Raw genomic sequence first — 13,766 nt, forward strand, 5'->3', positions numbered from 1 at the left:
TAACACAACATACTCACCCTTGCAGAATCTCTAGAGGGCTTCTGACTTCCTGTACTTTTGACACACATACACACACACACAAACACCCTTGTAGAATCTCCAGACATTTTCTGACTTCGTGTTGTTTTCACACATACACACACACACACTCTGGCAGAATCTCTGGAGGGCTTCTAATATGGTTTACTTATTTCAAACACAACAAACACACACACACACACAGACTTTTGCATAATCAATATTGGGCTTCTGACTTCGTGTAATTTTTACCCTCACACACAAACACACACACACACACATACAACCTTGCAGAATCTCTGGAGGGCTTCTAACTTTGTGTCCTTTTTACACAAACATACACACATACACACACCCTTGAAGAATCTCTAGTGGGCTTCTGACTTCGTGTCTTTTTACACAAACACACACACACCAAACACACATACGCCCTGGTAGAATCTCTGGATGGTGGCTGACTTGCTGTCCTTTACACACACACACACACACACACACACACACACTTACAGAACCTCTGGACGGCTTCAGAATCCATGTCCTTTTTACACACACACACACTTTTGCAGAATTAATAGTCGGTTTCTGATATGGTATCCTTTTTACACAAACGCACACAGACACATACACACACCTGTGCAGAATCTGTGGAGGACTTCTAACAACATGTCCTTTTTACACACACACACACACACACACACACACACAAAGACATACTCTTGCAGGATCTCTAGAGTGCTTCTGACTTGGTGTCCTTTATACACACACACACACACATACACCCTTCCAGAACTCTACAATGATTCTGACTTTATGTCCTTTTTACACACACACACACACACACAAACACACCATTGCAGAATCAATAGAGGTCTTCTGACTTCATGTCCTTTTTACACACACACACACACACCCTTACAGAACCTCTGGAGGGCTTCTGATTTCGTGTCCTTTTTACACACACACACACACACACTTTTGCAGAATCAATAGTCGGCTTCTGACTTCGTGTCCTTTTTACAAACACACACACACACACACACACCCTTGCAGAATTTCTAGAGGGCTTCTGAATTTGTGACCTTATTACACACGCACACACTCACACACATAAAACCTTGCAGAATCTCTTGAGAGCTTCATACTTGGTCTCCTTTTTACAAACACACACACACACATCATGCAGAATCTCTAGATGGCTTCTGACTTCAGGATCTTTTTACACACACACACACACACACACCTTTGCAGAAACTATGGAGTGTTTCTGACTTCATGTGTCCTTTTTACACACACTCACACACACACACACTTGCAGAATCTCTTGAGGTCTTCTGACGTCATGTCCTTGTTACACGCACACACTTGCATAATCTCTGGGGGTCTGACTTCGTGTCCTTTTTACACACACACACTCACACACACACCCTTCCTCACACTGATACTCATACCTTTGGAAAATTCCTAGAGGGCTTCTGACTTCCTGTCCTTTTTACACACACACACACACACACACATATCCTTGCAGAATTCCTGGATGGCTTCTTACTTTGTGTCCTTTTTAAACACACACACACACACAGATACACACACCCTTGCAGAAATTCTAGAGGGCTTCGGACTTCGTGTTCTTTTTACGCACGCACACACACACACACACACACAGACATGCATGCACCCTTGCAGAGTCTCTGGAATACTTCTGACTTCGTGTTCTTTTTACACACACACACACACACACACACACATACATGCATCCTTGCAGAATCGCAGGAATTCATCTCACGTCATGTAATTTATACACATACACATACACACTCAAACTCATTCCCTTGCAAAATCACTTGAGGGTTTCTTACTTTGTTTTCTTTTTACAAACATACACACACACAGACACACCCTTGCAGGATCTCTAGAGGGCTTCTGACTTGGTGTCCTTTTTACACACACGCACACAGACACACATACACACACCTGTTCAGAATCTTTGGAGGACTTCTAAAATGTCGTTTATAAACACACACACACACACATCCCTTGCAGAAACTCTAGAGGGATTCAGACTTCGTGTCCTTTTTACACACACACACACACACACACACATCCTTGCAGGAACTCTACAGCGATTCTAAATTCCTATCCTTTTACACACGCACACACACACTCACACGCTTGCATAATGCCTGCAGGGCTTCTGTCTTCATGTCCTTTTTATACACACACACAGACACACAACCTTGCACAATCTCTAGAGTCCTTTTGATTTCTGGTCCTTTTTACACACACACACACACACACACCTTTGCAGAAACTATGGAGTGTTTCTGATTTCATGTGTCCTTTTTACACACACACACACACACACATACAACCTTGCAGAATCTCTGGAGGGCTTCTGACTTTGGGTCCTTTTTACACAAACATACACACATACACACACCCTTGAAGAATCTCTAGAGGGCTTCTGACATCGTGTCTTTTTAAACAAACACACACACACCACACACACATACACCCTTGTAGAATCTCTGGATGGTGGCTGACTTGCTGTCCTTTTTACACACACACACACTCTCACACACAAACCCTTGCAGAATATCTAGAGGGTTTCTGAATTTGTGTCTGTTGTACACACACACACACACAAACCCTTACAGAACCTCTGGACGGCTTCAGATTCCATGTCCTTTTTACACACACACACACACACACACACACACACATACACTTGCAGAATCAATAGTCGGCTTCTGACTTGGTATCCTTTTTACACACACGCACACAGACACATACACACACCTGTGCAGAATCTGTGGAGGACTTCTAACCACATGTCCTTTTTACACACACACACACACACACACACACTCAAAGATATACTCTTGCAGGATCTCTAGAGTGCTTCTGACTTGGTGTCCTTTATACACACACACACATACACCCTTCCAGAACTCTACAAGGATTCTGACTTCATGTCCTTTTTACACACACACACACACACACACACACACAAAAATTCATTTTCTTGCCAAATCTCTGCAGTCCTTCTGACTTCGTGTCCTTTTTAAACACAAACACACACACACACACACACACTTGTAGAATCTCTGGAGGACTTCTGATTTCATGTCCTTTTTACACACACACACACACACTCCCTCACTCTCACACTGATACCTTTCCAGAAAACCTAGAGGGCTTCTGATTTCATGTCCTTTTAACACAACACACTCACCCTTGCAGAATCTCTAGAGGGCTTCTGACTTCCTGTACTTTTGACACACACACACACAAACACCCTTGCAGAATCTCCAGACATTTTCTGACTTCGTGTTGTTTTCACACATACACACACACACACACTCTGGCAGAATCTCTGGAGGGCTTCTAATATGGTTTACTTATTTCAAACACAACAAACACACACACACACAGACCTTTGCATAATCAATATTGGGCTTCTGACTTCGTGTAATTTTTACCCTCACACACAAACACACACACACACATACAACCTTGCAGAATCTCTGGAGGGCTTCTGACTTTGTGTCCTTTTTACACAAACATACACACATACACACACCCTTGAAGAATCTCTAGAGGGCTTCTGACTTCCTGTACTTTTGACACACACACACACAAACACCCTTGCAGAATCTCCAGACATTTTCTGACTTCGTGTAGTTTTCACACATACACACACACACACTCTGGTAGAATCTCTGGAGGGCTTCTAATATGGTTTACTTATTTCAAACACAACAAACACACACACACACACACACAGACCTTTGCATAATCAATATTGGGCTTCTGACTTCGTGTAATTTTTACCCTCACACACAAACGCACATACACACACACACACACACACATACAACCTTGCAGAATCTCTGGAGGGCTTCTGACTTTGTGTCCTTTTTACACAAACATACACACATACACACACCATTGAAGAATCTCTAGAGGGCTTCTGACTTCGTGTCTTTTTACACAAACACACATACACCCTGGTAGAATCTCTGGATGGTGGCTGACTTGCTGTCCTATTTACACACAAACACACACGCACACACACACAAACACCCTTGCAGAATATCTAGAGGGTTTCTGAATTTGTGTCTGTTTACACACACACACACACACACACCCTTACAGAACCTCTGGACGGCTTCAGACTCCATGTCCTTTTTACACACACACACACTTTTGCAGAATCAATAGTCGGTTTCTGATATGGTATCCTTTTTACACACACGCACACAGACACATACACTCACCTGTGCACAATCTGTGGAGGACTTCTAACAACATGTCCTTTTTACACACACACACACACACAAAGACATACTCTTGCAGGATCTCTTGAGTGCTTCTGACTTGGTGTCCTTTATACACACATACACACATACACCCTTCCAGAACTCTACAATGATTCTGACTTTATGTCCTTTTTACACACAAACACACACAAACACACCATTGCAGAATCAATAGAGGTCTTCTGACTTCATGTCCTTTTTACACACACACACACACACACACTCACACACACACCCTTACAGAACCTCTGGAGGGCTTCTGATTTCATGTCTTTTTACACACACACACACACACACACACACAAACACCCTTGCAGAATCTCCAGACATTTTCTGACTTCGTGTTGTTTGCACACATACACACACACACACTCTGGTAGAATCTCTGGAGGGCTTCTAATATGGTTTACTTATTTCAAACACAACAAACACACACACACACAGACCTTTGCATAATCAATATTGGGCTTCTGACTTCGTGTAATTTTTACCCTCACACACAAACGCACACACACATACACATACAACCTTGCAGAATCTCTGGAGGGCTTCTGACTTTGTGTCCTTTTTACACAAACATACACACATACACACACCCTTGAAGAATCTCTAGAGGGCTTCTGACTTCGTGTCTTTTTACACAAACACACACACACCAAACACACATACACCCTGGTAGAATCTCTGGATTGTGGCTGACTTGATGTCCTTTTTACACACACACACACACACACACACACAAACACCCTTGCAGAATATCTAGAGGGTTTCTGAATTTGTGTCTGTTTACACACACACACACACACACCCTTACAGAACCTCTGGACGGCTTCAGATTCTATGTCCTTTTTACACACACACACACTTTTGCAGAATCAATAGTCGGTTTCTGATATGGTATCCTTTATACACACACGCACACAGACACATACACACACCTGTGCAGAATCTGTGGAGGACTTCTAACAACATGTCCTTTTTACACACACACACACACACACACACACAAAGACATACTCTTGCAGGATCTCTAGAGTGCTTCTGACTTGGTGTCCTTTATACACACATACACACATACACCCTTCCAGAACTCTACAATGATTCTGACTTTATGTCCTTTTTACACACACACACACACAAACACACCATTGCAGAATCAATAGAGGTCTTCTGACTTCATGTCCTTTTTACACACACACACACACACACACCCTTACAGAACCTCTGGAGGGCTTCTGATTTCATGTCTTTTTACACACACACACACACACACACTTTTGCAGAAGCAATAGTCGGCTTCTGACTTCGTGTCCTTTTTACAAACACACACACACACACACACACACCCTTGCAGAATTTCTAGAGGGCTTCTGAATTTGTGACCTTATTACACACGCACACACTCACACACATAAAACCTTGCAGAATCTCTTGAGAGCTTCATACTTGGTCTCCTTTTTACAAACACACACACACACACATCATGCAGAATCTCTAGATGGCTTCTGACTTCAGGATCTTTTTACACACACACACACACACACACACACACTTTTGCAGAAGCAATAGTCGGCTTCTGACTTCGTGTCCTTTTTACAAACACACACACACACACACACACACACCCTTGCAGAATTTCTAGAGGGCTTCTGAATTTGTGACCTTATTACACACGCACACACTCACACACATAAAACCTTGCAGAATCTCTTGAGAGCTTCATACTTGGTCTCCTTTTTACAAACACACACACACACACATCATGCAGAATCTCTAGATGGCTTCTGACTTCAGGATCTTTTTACACACACACACACACACACACACACACACACCTTTGCAGAAACTATGAAGTGTTTCTGACTTCATGTGTCCTTTTTACACACACTCACACACACACACACACCCTTGCAGAATCTCTTGAGGTCTTCTGACGTCATGTCCTTGTTACACGCACACACTTGCATAATCTCTGGGGGTCTGACTTCGTGTCCTTTTTACACACACACACTCACACACACACACCCTTCCTCACACTGATACTCATACCTTTGGAAAATTCCTAGAGGGCTTCTGACTTCATGTCCTTTTTACACACACACACACACACACACCCTTACAGAACCTCTGGAGGGCTTCTGATTTCATGTCCTTTTTACACACACACACACACACACACACACAAAGACATACTCTTGCAGGATCTCTAGAGTGCTTGTGACTTGGTGTCCTTTATACACACACACGCACATACATCCTTCCAGATCTCTACAAGGATTCTGACTTCATGTCCTTTTTACACACACACACACACACACACACACACACACAAAACACACCATTGCAGAATCAATAGAGGGCTTCTGACTTCATGTCCTTTTTACACACACACACACACACACACACACCCTTACAGAACCTCTGGAGGGCTTCTGATTTCATGTCCTTTTTACACACACACACACACACACACACACACACACTTTTGCAGAATCAATAGTTGGCTTCTGACTTCGTGTCCTTTTTACAAACACACACACACACACACGCCCTTGCAGAATTTCTAGAGGGCTTCTGAATTTGTGACCTTATTACACACGCACACACTCACACACATAAAACCTTGCAGAATCTCTTGAGAGCTTCATACTTGGTCTCCTTTTTACAAACACACACACACACATCATGCAGAATCTCTAGATGGCTTCTGACTTCAGGATCTTTTTACACACACACACACACACACACACACACCTTTGCAGAAACTATGAAGTGTTTCTGACTTCATATGTCCTTTTTACACACACTCACACACACACACACACCCTTGCAGCATCTCTTGAGGTCTTCTGACGTCATGTCCTTGTTACACGCACACACTTGCATAATCTCTGGGGGTCTGACTTCGTGTCCTTTTTACACACACACACTCACACACACACCCTTCCTCACACTGATACTCATACCTTTGGAAAATTCCTAGAGGGCTTCTGACTTCCTGTCCTTTTTACACACACACACACACACACATATCCTTGCAGAATTCCTGGATGGCTTCTTACTTTGTGTCCTTTTTAAACACACACACACACACACACACAGATACACACACCCTTGCAGAAATTCTAGAGGGCTTCGGACTTCGTGTTCTTTTTACGCACGCACACACAAACACACACACAGACATGCATGCACCCTTGCAGAGTCTCTGGAATGCTTCTGACTTCGTGTTCTTTTTACACACACACACACATACATGCATCCTTGCAGAATCGCAGGAATTCATCTAACGTCATGTAATTTATACACATACACATACACACTCAAACTCATTCCCTTGCAAAATCACTTGAGGGTTTCTTACTTTGTGTTCTTTTTACAAACATACACACACACACATACACACCCTTGCAGGATCTCTAGAGGGCTTCTGACTTGGTGTCCTTTTTACACACACGCACACAGACACACATACACACACCTGTGCAGAATCTTTGGAGGACTTCTAAAATGTCGTTTATAAACACACACACACACATCCCTTGCAGAAACTCTAGAGGGATTCAGACTTCATGTCCTTTTTACACACACACACACACACACACACACACATCCTTGCAGGAACTCTACAGCGATTCTAAATTCCTATCCTTTTACACACGCACACACACACTCACACGCTTGCATAATGCCTGCAGGGCTTCTGTCTTCATGTCCTTTTTATACACACACACAGACACACAACCTTGCACAATCTCTAGAGTCCTTTTGATTTCTTGTCCTTTTTACACACACACACACACACCTTTGCAGAAACTATGGAGTGTTTCTGATTTCATGTGTCCTTTTTACACACACACATACACACACACACACACATACAACCTTGCAGAATCTCTGGAAGGCTTCTGACTTGGTGTCATTTTTACACAAACATACACACATACACACACCCTTGAAGAATTTCTAGAGGGCTTCTGACTTCGTGTCTTTTTACACAAACACACACACACCACACACACATACACCCTTGTAGAATCTCTGGATGGTGGCTGACTTGCTGTCCTTTTTACACACACACACACACACACACACACAAACCCTTGCAGAATATCTAGAGGGTTTCTGAATTTGTGTCTGTTGTACACACACACACACACCCTTACAGAACCTCTGGACGGCTTCAGATTCCATGTCCTTTTTACACACACACACACACACACACACACACACACAGTTTTGCAGAATCAATAGTCGGCTTCTGACTTGGTATCCTTTTTACACACACGCAGACAGACACACATACACACACCTGTGCAGAATCTGTGGAGGACTTCTAACAACATGTCCTTTTTACACACACACACACACACACACACACACAAAGATATACTCTTGCAGGATCTCTAGAGTGCTTCTGACTTGGTGTCCTTTATACACACACACACATACACCCTTCCAGAACTCTACAAGGATTCTGACTTCATGTCCTTTTAACACACACACACACACACACACACACAAATTCATTTTCTTGCCAAATCTCTGCAGTCCTTCTGACTTCGTGTCCTTTTTAAACACACACACACACACACACACACACTTGTAGAATCTCTGGAGGACTTCTGATTTCATGTCCTTTTTACACACACACACACACACACACACACACACTCCCTCACTCTCACACTCATACCTTTCCAGAAAACCTAGAGGGCTTCTGATGTCATGTCCTTTTAACACAACACACTCACCCTTGCAGAATCTCTAGAGGGCTTCTGACTTCCTGTACTTTTGACACACACACACACAAACACCCTTGCAGAATCTCCAGACATTTTCTGACTTCGTGTTGTTTGCACACATACACACACACACACTCTGGTAGAATCTCTGGAGGGCTTCTAATATGGTTTAATTATTTCAAACACAACAAACACACACACACACACACACACAGACCTTTGCATAATCAATATTGGGCTTCTGACTTCGTGTAATTTTTACCCTCACACACAAACGCACACACACATACACACACACACATACAACCTTGCAGAATCTCTGGAGGGCTTCTGACTTTGTGTCCTTTTTACACAAACATACACACATACACACACCCTTGAAGAATCTCTAGAGGGCTTCTGACTTCGTGTCTTTTTACACAAACACACACACACCAAACACACATACACCCTGGTAGAATCTCTGGATGGTGGCTTACTTGCTGTCCTTTTTACACATACACACACACACACACAAACACCCTTGCAGAATATCTAGAGGGTTTCTGAATTTGTGTCTGTTTACACACACACACACACACACCCTTACAGAACCTCTGGACGGCTTCAGACTCCATGTCCTTTTTACACACACACACACTTTTGCAGAATCAATAGTCGGTTTCTGATATGTTATCCTTTATACACACACGCACACAGACACATACACACACCTGTGCAGAATCTGTGGAGGACTTCTAACAACATGTCCTTTTTACACACACACACACACACACACACACACACACAAAGACATACTCTTGCAGGATCTCTAGAGTGCTTCTGACTTGGTGTCCTTTATACACACATACACACATACACCTTTCCAGAACTCTACAATGATTCTGACTTTATGTCCTTTTTACACACACACACACACAAACACACCATTGCAGAATCAATAGAGGTCTTCTGACTTCATGTCCTTTTTAAACACACACACACACACACACACACACCCTTACAGAACCTCTGGAGGGCTTCTGATTTCATGTCCTTTTTACACACACACACACACACACTTTTGCAGAATCAATAGTCGGCTTCTGACTTCGTGTCCTTTTTACAAACACACACACACACACACACACGCCCTTGCAGAATTTCTAGAGGGCTTCTGAATTTGTGACCTTATTACACACGCACACACGCACACACATAAAACCTTGCAGAATCTCTTGAGAGCTTCATACTTGGTCTCCTTTTTACAAACACACACACACACATCATGCAGAATCTCTAGATGGCTTCTGACTTCAGGATCTTTTTACACACACACACACACATTTGCAGAAACTATGGAGTGTTTCTGACTTCATGTGTCCTTTTTACACACACTCACACACACACACACCCTTGCAGAATCTCTTGAGGTCTTCTGACGTCATGTCCTTGTTACACGCACACACTTGCATAATCTCTGGGGGTCTGACTTCGTGTCCTTTTTACACACACACACTCACACACACACCCTTCCTCACACTGATACTCATACCTTTGGAAAATTCCTAGAGGGCTTCTGACTTCCTGTCCTTTTTACACACACACACACACACACACACACACATATCCTTGCAGAATTCCTGGATGGCTTCTTACTTTGTGTCCTTTTTAAACACACACACACACACACACACAGATACACACACCCTTGCAGAAATTCTAGAGGGCTTCGGACTTCGTGTTCTTTTTGCGCACGCACACACACACACACACAGACATGCATGCACCCTTGCAGAGTCTCTGGAATGCTTCTGACTTCGTGTTCTTTTTACACACACACACACACACACACACACACATACATGCATCCTTGCAGAATCGCAGGAATTCATCTAACGTCATGTAATTTATACACATACACATACACACTCAAACTCATTCCCTTGCAAAATCACTTGAGGGTTTCTTACTTTGTGTTCTTTTTACAAACATACACACACACACAGACACACCCTTGCAGGATCTCTAGAGGGCTTCTGACTTGGTGTCCTTTTTACACACACGCACACAGACACACATACACACACCTGTGCAGAATCTTTGGAGGACTTCTAAAATGTCGTTTATAAACACACACACACACATCCCTTGCAGAAACTCTAGAGGGATTCAGACTTCATGTCCTTTTTACACACACACACACACACACACACACATCCTTGCAGGAACTCTACAGCGATTCTAAATTCCTATCCTTTTACACACGCACACACACACTCACACGCTTGCATAATGCCTGCAGGGCTTCTGTCTTCATGTCCTTTTTATACACACACACAGACACACAACCTTGCACAATCTCTAGAGTCCTTTTGATTTCTTGTCCTTTTTACACACACACACACACACACACCTTTGCCGAAACTATGGAGTGTTTCTGATTTCATGTGTCCTTTTTACACACACACATACACACACACACACATACAACCTTGCAGAATCTCTGGAGGGCTTCTGACTTGGTGTCATTTTTACACAAACATACACACATACACACACCCTTGAAGAATTTCTAGAGGGCTTCTGACTTCGTGTCTTTTTACACAAACACACACACACACCACACACACATACACCCTTGTAGAATCTCTGGATGGTGGCTGACTTGCTGTCCTTTTTACACACACACACACACACACACACACACACACACACACACACACACAAACCCTTGCAGAATATCTAGAGGGTTTCTGAATTTGTGTCTGTTGTACACACACACACACACCCTTACAGAACCTCTGGACGGCTTCAGATTCCATGTCCTTTTTACACACACACACACACACACACACACACACACACTTTTGCAGAATCAATAGTCGGCTTCTGACTTGGTATCCTTTTTACACACACGCAGACAGACACACATACACACACCTGTGCAGAATCTGTGGAGGACTTCTAACAACATGTCCTTTTTACACACACACACACACACACACACACACACACACACAAAGATATACTCTTGCAGGATCTCTAGAGTGCTTCTGACTTGGTGTCCTTTATACACACACACACATACACCCTTCCAGAACTCTACAAGGATTCTGACTTCATGTCCTTTTAACACACACACACACACACACACACACACACAAATTCATTTTCTTGCCAAATCTCTGCAGTCCTTCTGACTTCGTGTCCTTTTTAAACACACACACACACACACACACACTTGTAGAATCTCTGGAGGACTTCTGATTTCATGTCCTTTTTACACACACACACACACACACACACACACTCCCTCACTCTCACACTCATACCTTTCCAGAAAACCTAGAGGGCTTCTGATTTCATGTCCTTTTAACACAACACACTCACCCTTGCAGAATCTCTAGAGGGCTTCTGACTTCCTGTACTTTTGACACACACACACACAAACAACCTGGCAGAATCTCCAGACATTTTCTGACTTCGTGTTGTTTGCACACATACACACACACACACTCTGGTAGAATCTCTGGAGGGCTTCTAATATGGTTTACTTATTTCAAACACAACAAACACACACACACACACAGACCTTTGCATAATCAATATTGGGCTTCTGACTTCGTGTAATTTTTACCCTCACACACAAACGCACACACACATACACACACACACATACAACCTTGCAGAATCTCTGGAGGGCTTCTGACTTTGTGTCCTTTTTACACAAACATACACACATACACACACCCTTGAAGAATCTCTAGAGGGCTTCTGACTTCGTGTCTTTTTACACAAACACACACACACCAAACACACATACACCCTGGTAGAATCTCTGGATGGTGGCTGACTTGCTGTCCTTTTTACACACACACACACACACACACACACAAACACCCTTGCAGAATATCTAGAGGGTTTCTGAATTTGTGTCTGTTTACACACACACACACACACACCCTTACAGAACCTCTGGACGGCTTCAGACTCCATGTCCTTTTTACACACACACACACACTTTTGCAGAATCAATAGTCGGTTTCTGATATGGTATCCTTTATACACACACGCACACAGACACATACACACACCTGTGCAGAATCTGTGGAGGACTTCTAACAACATGTCCTTTTTACACACACACACACACACACACACACACAAAGACATACTCTTGCAGGATCTCTAGAGTGCTTCTGACTTGGTGTCCTTTATACACACATACACACATACACCTTTCCAGAACTCTACAATGATTCTGACTTTATGTCCTTTTTACACACACACACACACACACAAACACACCATTGCAGAATCAATAGAGGTCTTCTGACTTCATGTCCTTTTTACACACACACACACACACACCCTTACAGAACCTCTGGATGGCTTCTGATTTCATGTCCTTTTTACACACACACACACACACACACACACACACTTTTGCAGAATCAATAGTCGGCTTCTGACTTCGTGTCCTTTTTACAAACACACACACACACACACACACACGCCCTTGCAGAATTTCTAGAGGGCTTCTGAATTTGTGACCTTATTACACACGCACACACTCACACACATAAAACCTTGCAGAATCTCTTGAGAGCTTCATACTTGGTCTCCTTTTTACAAACACACACACACACATCATGCAGAATCTCTAGATGGCTTCTGACTTCAGGATCTTTTTACACACACA

The sequence above is a fragment of the Tenrec ecaudatus genome, chromosome 4 (assembly GCF_050624435.1).
Source record: "Tenrec ecaudatus isolate mTenEca1 chromosome 4, mTenEca1.hap1, whole genome shotgun sequence".
NCBI classification, from domain to species: Eukaryota; Metazoa; Chordata; class Mammalia; order Afrosoricida; family Tenrecidae; genus Tenrec; species Tenrec ecaudatus.